Source organism: Balaenoptera ricei, chromosome 3 (assembly GCF_028023285.1).
Source record: "Balaenoptera ricei isolate mBalRic1 chromosome 3, mBalRic1.hap2, whole genome shotgun sequence".
NCBI classification, from domain to species: domain Eukaryota; kingdom Metazoa; phylum Chordata; class Mammalia; order Artiodactyla; family Balaenopteridae; genus Balaenoptera; species Balaenoptera ricei.
In genome coordinates, this window is record NC_082641.1 from 32,741,700 (window position 1) to 32,751,129 (window position 9,430).

General features: G+C 38.5%; 1 long non-coding RNA gene across 1 annotated transcript; it reads left to right on the plus strand.

The window, feature by feature from the left end:
* Nucleotides 1–5,705: 5,705 nt before the first annotated feature.
* Nucleotides 5,706–8,904, plus strand: LOC132363571 (uncharacterized). Its single transcript, XR_009502611.1, has 3 exons — nucleotides 5,706–5,844; nucleotides 7,570–7,630; nucleotides 8,455–8,904. It is a non-coding gene; the product is annotated as an uncharacterized LOC132363571 (long non-coding RNA).
* The last annotated feature ends 526 nt before the right edge of the window (nucleotides 8,905–9,430 follow it).

Sequence of the window (9,430 nt, forward strand, 5' to 3'; positions counted from 1 at the left end):
GATCTGCAGAGTCTGCGGAGACTTAGGGTCAGATCAGCCATGCTGAGACAGGATGGACTTGAGGCAACTGAGTTATGTATGAGTTTACATAAAACACATGCACTTGAATGGAAAGAAAATTGATTGAAAATTGATGAGTTAAGCTAAAAGGGAAAACAATTCGAGGAAGGGACTGTTTATCTCATAGGAAATTGCCTTTTGGTATTGCCTTTGGGTTTCTGAAAGGCATGAAAGGGATCCCAGGGATGATGGCTTCAGATCCAGGAACTGACAAAATTTTGGTAGTGCAAGACTGGCTTTTGAAGGTGAGACTTCTGATAAAACCTACAAAAGTCTAGATTGGTAATAGGTAGTTTACTATAAGCCACAAGGGAGTGTCCAAACTGCCTGGGAACCCGATAAATTTTGCTTGAATTGACTCTTTTATTCCAAAGGCTAAAAATAGTTGGTTTGTGTTTAAAACACTTTTTAGCTTGGCTAGTCCTAAGCAGGTCAAAGGAGAACTGTTTGGGGTAAATAAACTTTTAGAAGTGGAGGAGAAGTAACAAGACAAATATGGCTGTTTTCTGTACTAACTGTTCACAAATCCACATACAGCAGCTGATAGAGTTGAACATATTTATCCCTTCATCCTATCATGGATGAAAACAGTCATCTCTATGAGTGGCTGAAAAGACACTCAGAACCCACGTGAAGTCTGTCCTCTGCCTCATGATTCTGGACATGACTTTCAGGGCCTGGCTCAGTGTTTGAAGCCTTTGATGTCCTGTATAGGAGAAGTACTAGGTTCTACCATTAATTCCCAAAGAATCAAGAGGAAAACATCGCTATCATCCTGGGGTGAATGAGACTAATGAGAATGATAAGAATCAAGAAGGAGAATAAGAAGATGAATTCAGAGGAAGCCAAAAGCATAAATGCTTACTAGTATTTTGAGCCTAACTTACCTGAGTAGAGAGATTGGGATGACAGAGGACTTCCCAAGAAATAAGAAATGAGGAAGACTTCTGAACACTCCTGACAGAAACAAAAGTACACTTGAACAAACAGAAGACATCTCTTGTTTTGGAGAGAACAATTCAGCCCATAAAAATGTTATTTTCCCCCAAGTTAATTTATAAATTTAATGCATTCCCAACACCAATACCAAAAAAGGTTTTTCACAATGGAGCTACACAAGTTGATAGTAAGACTAGAAAAACACAAAATAAGAAAAGTTACAAGAGAGGATTAAGGATATAAAAACATTATAATTAAAACAGTATAGTACTGGTGTGTGAATAGACAGACCAGAATACGATTGAAAAAAACTAGACCCAAGTACCTGTGGAAAATAGTGTATGGAAAAGTATTTCAAATCACTGAAACAAAGATGAGTGTTTTAATTAAGGTGCTGAGACAAACTGGATAACCATCCGGAAAAAGATACAATTAGACTTATATCTCACACCATAGATAAGAATAAACTCCAAATGAATCAGAGAGAAAAATGTAAAAAATGAAACCATATAGATGCAATAAGTACACACAGGTGAATTCCTCTATAACTTTGGTGTAAGGAAAGACTTTTGATTATCACTTGAAATCCTGAGGCAATAAAAGAAAATATTTAACTACAAAAAAAAGTTACATGGCAAAAAAACACCATAAATGAAGTTGACAAAAACAAACTGAAAGACATTTGCAACACATAGATAATTCTAATGTATTAAGAATTCTTAATATATAAAGAATTCATTTAAAAGTCACAGAAAGAGACCTGATAGGCTTGATTTTTTAAAAACTAGCAAAAGACATGAACAGACTACACACACACACACACACAAAACACACACATATGAACACTGCTTAACATTAGAAAAGTAATAAAGGTTAAACTACTCTGAGGTACCATTTCTCACCCATGTGATTGGCAAGCATGTTAAAGTTTGACCATACATTTTGTTGGTGAGGCTTTGGGGAAACAGGAACCCTTAGACCTTGCTGGTGGGAATGAAAATTGGTACAACCTCTGAGGAGGAGAATTTGACAATATTTAACGAAACTATATATGTGTTTATCTTTTGACTTAGCAGTCCCATGTCTAAGAACTTACTTTGAAGATACACCTCTAAAAATATAAAAATATATATGCAAAAGGTTTCTCAATACAGCATTGTTTGTGATTGTAAACATTGGAAATATAAAAAAGTCATTAAATAAACTATGTTGTATCCACATAATGGAGCACTATGAAGCCATAAAAGTTATTGAGGATGGTATTTATGAACCACATTTGTCAAGTGAAAAAATGCAAAGCACAAAAGACTTGAACTTGTAATCCAATTTAACATTGCCAATAATGGAACAAATTGAAGTCACGTACCTATTGATGAGATACACTAAAGAAGGACCTAATGTGAGATCTATATTGTGCCACCTTTTCTGTAAAAAAAGTGGAGAATATAAGATAATATATATCTCCTTAATTTCACAAAAACAAAACAAAGGATACATCAGAAACACAAGAGTAGGTGAGAATGGGTTAGAAGAAACAAGAGGTAAAGGAGTGACACTTCTCTGAATATTTTTGACTTTTGGAATTATGGTTATATACTCAAAATAATTATATAATGATAAAGTTTTAAAGAATGGGGAAAACAAAACCTAAAATGGAATACAAACAAAAACAAGTAAACTTAACTGTATTTCAAATCAATAACAATCTTACTAAAGGAGGGTAAAAACCAACCCAAGTAATTTTTGAACAGTTTTTTTCTGTATACCCTCAGACTGAAGATTATAAGAACTGTAAACAAATATGAATTCTAGTTAGCTGAATTGTTTGTCACAGTTGTATAGGTCAGTAAGTATGAAACTGCTTTTAGTATATTACAGGAGTAAAATGTAAGTATATTGAGGATAATGGGGCCAGGTTTCTCATTGTCAGAGAAGGTTGTGTTAGGTTAGAATTGGAAGTATCAGTATGACCTCATGGTTTATTTTATATCTATATCATTATAGATATATATTTTACTTCCATATGTTTATAGGTGGCTGTGTGTATCCATTATCTATTACTTATGTCCACTGAAAAGGCCTAGAAGCAATGATACCCCAGTAGCAATGAACACACCTATTGCCCAGATCCTAGTTTCTAAATACCATACCATTCTCCACTAAAGCAGGGTCACTTGAAGAAACAGCTGATTTCACGGCTAGGACAAGAAAAGTTCAAGGTGAGTCTGGAATATCTTCTTGTATAATAAATTAAGGAAATTCTCAAAGAATAAGGGCATAGAAGGAAGTTTAAAGAGGCTCACTCTGCCAAATCTGGGATAATTTGAGCATGAAAATACATGATATTTACAGATCACCTATTGAATAAAACAGAAATCCGTAAGTTCATACTGATATGAATAAATGGAGTAAATGAAGTAGGAGGAAAAACTATTCCCTATTATAGATTGCCATGAAGTAAATATAAAAGGAATAAAAGAGTTTTAAAAATCATTTCACAAACGTCCTTATAAAAAGCAATTCAGCAAGAATCATCAATAGATGATAAAACTGGTAGGTGAAAGTTTGAGAAGTTTGATTGATAATGGTACATTTACAGAGTCTCAAAATATCTTCTCACAAAATACTTATTAATGGCAAAGGGAAATGGTGAGTTGAATGAGAAGAACCTGCCAAACACCTCCTGAACCTTGTAATCCAACTTAACATTGCCAGTAATGGGACAAATTGACATTATGCACCTACCGATGTGATGTGCTAAGGACACAAGGTGACCTCTGCTGTGTTCCTGCCGAAAATACATAATCTCACTCTCATCATGAGCAAACATTATGGACACCTGAGTCAGATTTTCCTCTTTGGTGTGTTTATATTTTTCCATGAATATTTCTAGCATTGCATTTATCACATGCACTATAAATATGCATTGATGATACTTCTCCCGGACTGTGATTCTTAGGGTCAGGGACAGATATTCTTTCTCTTTGTATACCTCTAAGTATACTGCCTTCCCATGCATAACTCAATCATCACATATATTGTTTTTCAAATACTTCTTTGTATGGCTTTCTCCCTTGTTTTAGTTAGAAAACCCAACTAATAATGGCTTAAACGAGAAAGGCACTTGATTACCCTACAGAAAATTAAGTCTGGACATGCACAGTTCCACAGTTTGATCAGCAGTTCAATGATGTTATGACACAGTGTGACTGCATCACGCGCATCTCTGATTCAACTGGCCTTTCCTTCAATTTCAAGATGGCTGCCGCTGCTCCCCACATCACAGTCTTATACAACAGGACCCCAAGAAGTAAGGAAGTAGGTGATTGGCTCATGCCTTTTATCGGGGAGATAATTCTTCCCTAAATCCTCAGTAGAATTCCCCTTAAGTCTCATTCACATGTTCACTCCTAGACAAATTACAAATCATCTCCTCTGGCCAGGTATATTAGTGTCTGAACAAAATTGGGGGCCTGTTAAGAAGAAAGAACAGGGGTTATCTACTGAGTGGGCAGCATTAGTGCCTGCCATACTCCCCTACTAGACTATACGTTTGCTGATGGCAGAAACATTCTTCCTCATTTTTTTGTACCTCCAGGGTATAGCATAACATCTGATAATAGATGCTCAATAAATATTTGTTGAATAAATGAAAATGACCAAACCTGGTATAACATAAAAAAATAACAAGCATGGGAAATAACAAAGTTACATGACTGTACATCTTGGACCCTGGTCTTTAATTCTCCGTTCCCTTCACGGAAGATAACTTGAAGAGAGGAAGGAAGTCATAAAGGTTTTGGTGTTTTAGGATTGTGAGTCTGGCATGAGTAGGATGAGAAGTGGGAAGTTTACAGGCAGAGAGGCTGGTGTATCTGTTGAGATGCTTTGTATTTTAAAATTTGGACAGCTGAAATTGCACATCACGAGAAATACCTGGGAACGATTGCTGGAGATTCTGTTATCACATCCAGATGCTGCACATCCAGAAAAGACAAAGAAACCAACACTTCTAATTTTTCGGACCAAGGAAACCTTCCAGAAGGTCCATAATAGACATCCCCTCACACTTCGAACAGAATCAGGCCACATGCCCATTCTGAGCCAGTCACTAGAAAGGGGAATGGGATTAGTGGGTTTAAGTTAACCGTTCAGGGTGGGGTGGAAGCTGAGGAGAAAACCTGCATGGCCACCGGGCCAGCTTAGGAGCTGTTACCACATAGTAGGTTAAAATGTTTCAAAAGCCTGAACCGATTTTATTTATTGTGGTAAAAATAATTATGAAAGTAGGATGTAAGAGGTATTTTGAAGAGAGAACAGTCATTAACTGAATGTGGGGGAAGGGAAAAGCAAGTGAAAGGAAGGAACCAAAGAGGTTTTGAGGTTAAATTTCTCCTCAAAATTGATCTACAGCAACAACAGAGAGACAAGGAGCCACTTACTATTTCCAGAAACTTGGAAACTATTCCCAGACTTAAAGTTGAGTTGTGGTTAACAATGAACAAACAAACAAAACCCAAAGTAACTAACTAATGCAGGACTCAGAGGATTTTACTATGTGGCAAGACAGAGTTAAGGTCATGTAAGAACAACATACACAGACAATTCCTCATGTGGCTTATGACCACTTCATCTCCCAGGATGTTGAAAAAGTGATAAGGCGAACCATTATTCTGCCCCAGATTTTGATCTCTTGGGAAAAATGAGCTAAGAAGAAAAGAGCAACTAGGCAGAAAGGAGCAGCTTAAACTTCAGGGAAAGCAGGGAGGAACAGCCTGAGCTCAGCGAGACATGGACTTCAACGTTACTGGGGTGGATTCTTAGCATTCAGAGAAAAGATGGAAGGTAAGAGACCCCCGTGAAGACAGTCTGACTATAATTCCACCCGACACAGATGGCCTAGGACTGGGAGGGGTGGCCACAAGAAGTTATGTGGCTACCTATGGTGCTCTCTAATGACCAAGATTTTAAAAGAATATCCATGAAAAGATGGAAGGAGTCATCATCACATGGTGGATAAAACCTTGGCTGTGGAATCTGATTGAATTGAAGGGCGGGTGGGGGGAGATCCTGGCACTGACCCTTGGTAGCTGTGTGGCCTTAGACAAGTTGCATGACTGCCCTGTGCCTTCATTTTCTCGCCTTTAAAACCGTGTATAAGTCCTCCTCCGAAAAGGGACCCCTCCTTCACTGTTGGTGGGAATGTAAATTGGTACAGCCACTATGGAGAACAGTATGGAGGTTCCTTAAAAAACTAAAAATAGAACTACCATATGATCCAGCAATCCCACTCTTGGGCATATATCAGGAGGAAACTCTAATTTGAAAAGATAACATGCACCCCAATATTCGTAGCAGCACTATTTACAATAGCCAAGACACAGAAGCAACTTAAGTGTCCATTGACAGAGGAATGGATAAAGAAGATGTGATATATATATATATATATATATATATATATATATATATATATATATATATATATGATGGAATATTACTCAGCCATAAAAAAGAATGAAATAATGCCATTTGCAGCAACATGGATGGACCTAGAGGTTATCATACTCAGTGAAGTAAAACAGACAAAGACAAATATCATATGTTATCACTTACATGTGGAATCTAAAAAATGATACGAATGAACTTATTTACAAAACAGAAACAGACTCACAGACTTAGAAAACAAATTTATGGTTACCAAAGGAGAAAGGGGAGGCAGGGGAGGGATAAATTAGGAGGTTGGGATTAACATATACACACTACTATATATAAAATAGATAATCAACAAGGACCTACTGTATAGCACAGGGAACTCTACTCAGTACTCTGTTATAACCTAAATGGGAAAAGAATCTGAAAAAGAAAAGATATATGTTTATGCATAACTAAATCACATTGCTCTACACCTGAAACTAACATAACATTTTAAATCAACTATACTCCAATATAAAATTTTAAAAATAAAAAAAAGAAGTCCTCCCCCAGTGGGTTGTTGTAGGACAAAGAAGATAATAAATGTAGAACATATACATTACCATGGTGCTGGGCACCGAGTGAGTGCTCCATGTATATATATATTTGTTGCTGTCGTAAAAACAACAAAAAAGTGGTTGTTTCCACCTTCTAAATATTTTTTAATAAAAAGAGAGAAATTAAGAAAAAAAACAGAAACATGTTCCATAATTCCATTTTCTAGATGAGTCTCTCTGGCATGCCCAGAGAATTCAATCAATAGAGAAAAACACCAAACAAAAACTGCCCCCAACGAGCTTGCCCCAGCGCTTCTCCCCAAGTGGAACCACGGCTAACAGTTTCTTATGAGTACTTCCAGAAAAACATTCTAAAAACGTTTTATATTTAATTAAATGCTAAATAACATGTACACAAAAATTTAGAAGTCGATCAAATAGGGCGTGTGGTGCAGTAAAAATTGATGACAGGACCAGAAGAGCACACATTTAATTCTCCTCCTCCTCTTCCTTTCCCCTCCGTCCCTCCCTCCCTCCTTCTTTTCTTTCCTCCCTTCCCCCCACCTCTTCCTGTCTCTTTTGTTATTCTTCCCATGTCAAGTAGGAAGACTGAAGCTCACTGGCCTGAGAGAAGTGAAGATCCAGCCAAGAGAGGAGCCCATGTAAGTAGCCGGTGGATCTAAATGAGATCACCAGGTGGGCTGTGGTGAAATTTCTCTCAGGGAACTGGGAGGACCTCGGCATGAAATGATGGAAGTGCTGCTCATTGTGTTTAAGGAACTTTGGCAACGGAAGGGGAACTGGACCCCAAATTTCAAAAGGTACATCAAAATGGATACCCAAATAATAGACTAGACACCTTCTAGAATGGGTTATTAAAGGAGATGTGAGTGACCGGAAAAGGAGATTTAGAGAGCCAAGTTGGACTGGACCTACCTCATTCTCTTTTCTGACAGGTTTACTAGACCAAGAATTAATAAGCAATATTGTAGACATAGTGGATCTGGATGTCATGAGGCAGTTGACAATGTTTCTTATGAAATCCTTGTGGAGAAGTAGAGAATGTAGCCTAGGGGCAAAGAGATTCATATGACTTCCTAATTAGCTGGACAACCAGAGGCAAAGGACGCTGGGGAATGGTCCACATCAACCTGGAGGGGGACCTGGAGGAGGACCTGAAGGGTGGTGTCCGTAGAAACATCATCCATATCATCCTATCCCACAAGGACATGGTTGGTAGGAGACTTTAGCCTTATCTGATATCCTGTTTTTAAGGGAGAACATGCTTTAATGTTACATGTGTAAATGAAAATTCACTTTTAAAAATGTTAATATAATAAATCAATAATATAATAAATACAATATAATAAAAATTTAATAATAAAATATTTAATATAATTTTATAACATTTAATTATTAAACTACTGTATATTAATAATAAAAGTTTAATAATATATCCTTTTGATGTTTCCCCATCTTTTTCAAGAGAAATTCTAATCATCTATGTCACTTGTGCTGGATTGACTGCAAAAACGGCTGCAATTACTCGCCCCTTCCTATGTATACATCATTTGCAACAAGACCTTGCAGCATCTCCCATTAAGAGATGTCCCTGTGGGCTTCCCTGGTGGCGCAGTGGTGGAGAGTCTGCCTGCCAATGCAGGGGACGTGGGTTCGGGCCCTGGTCCGGGAGGATCCCACATGCTGCAGAGCAACTAGGCTTGTGTGCCACAACTACTGAGCCTGTGCTCTGGAGCCCACGTGCCACAACTACTGAAGCCCGCGCGCCTGGAGCCTGTGCTCCGCAACAGGAGAAGCCACCGCAATGAGGGGCCCGCACGCCGCAATGGGGGGTGGCCCCCGCTCGCCGCAGCTAGAGAAAGCCCATGCGCAGCAATGAAGACCCAACGCAGCCAAAAATAAATAAATAAAAATAAATAAATCTGTTAAAAAAAAAAAAGAGAGATGTCCCTGTCCCTTGAATGAAGGGCTCTTGTGACTTGTTATGGCTAAGAACATGGGGCAGAAGGGATGGTATGCCAGTTCCAAACCTAGGTTTTAGGCGGCCGTGTGTGTTTCCACTTTCTTTCTGCCACCACTGTGTGACCAAGCCCAGGCTAGCCTGCTGTATGATGAGAAGCACATCACCTTGACACCCAGCTGACAGCCAGCAAACTGCCAGCATGGGAGTGAGGCCATCCAAGACCAGTCAGCCCCCAACCTGCCACCTGACTGCTGACTCATGAGCAAGCTCAGTCGAGATCAGACAGTCTTGGGCCACTTCAACAGAACTTCCCAGCTGATCTGTTGACTCGTGAGCAGTACTAAAAGCTTATTGTCTTAAGTCATTGGATTTCGAGGTAGTTTGTCACGGAGCAACAGCCAGCTGTTACAGCCCATACGTACTGGTTCTACTTTGCCTGTCTTGCTACTCTGACGCTCATAATTCTTTGCTTCTGAAC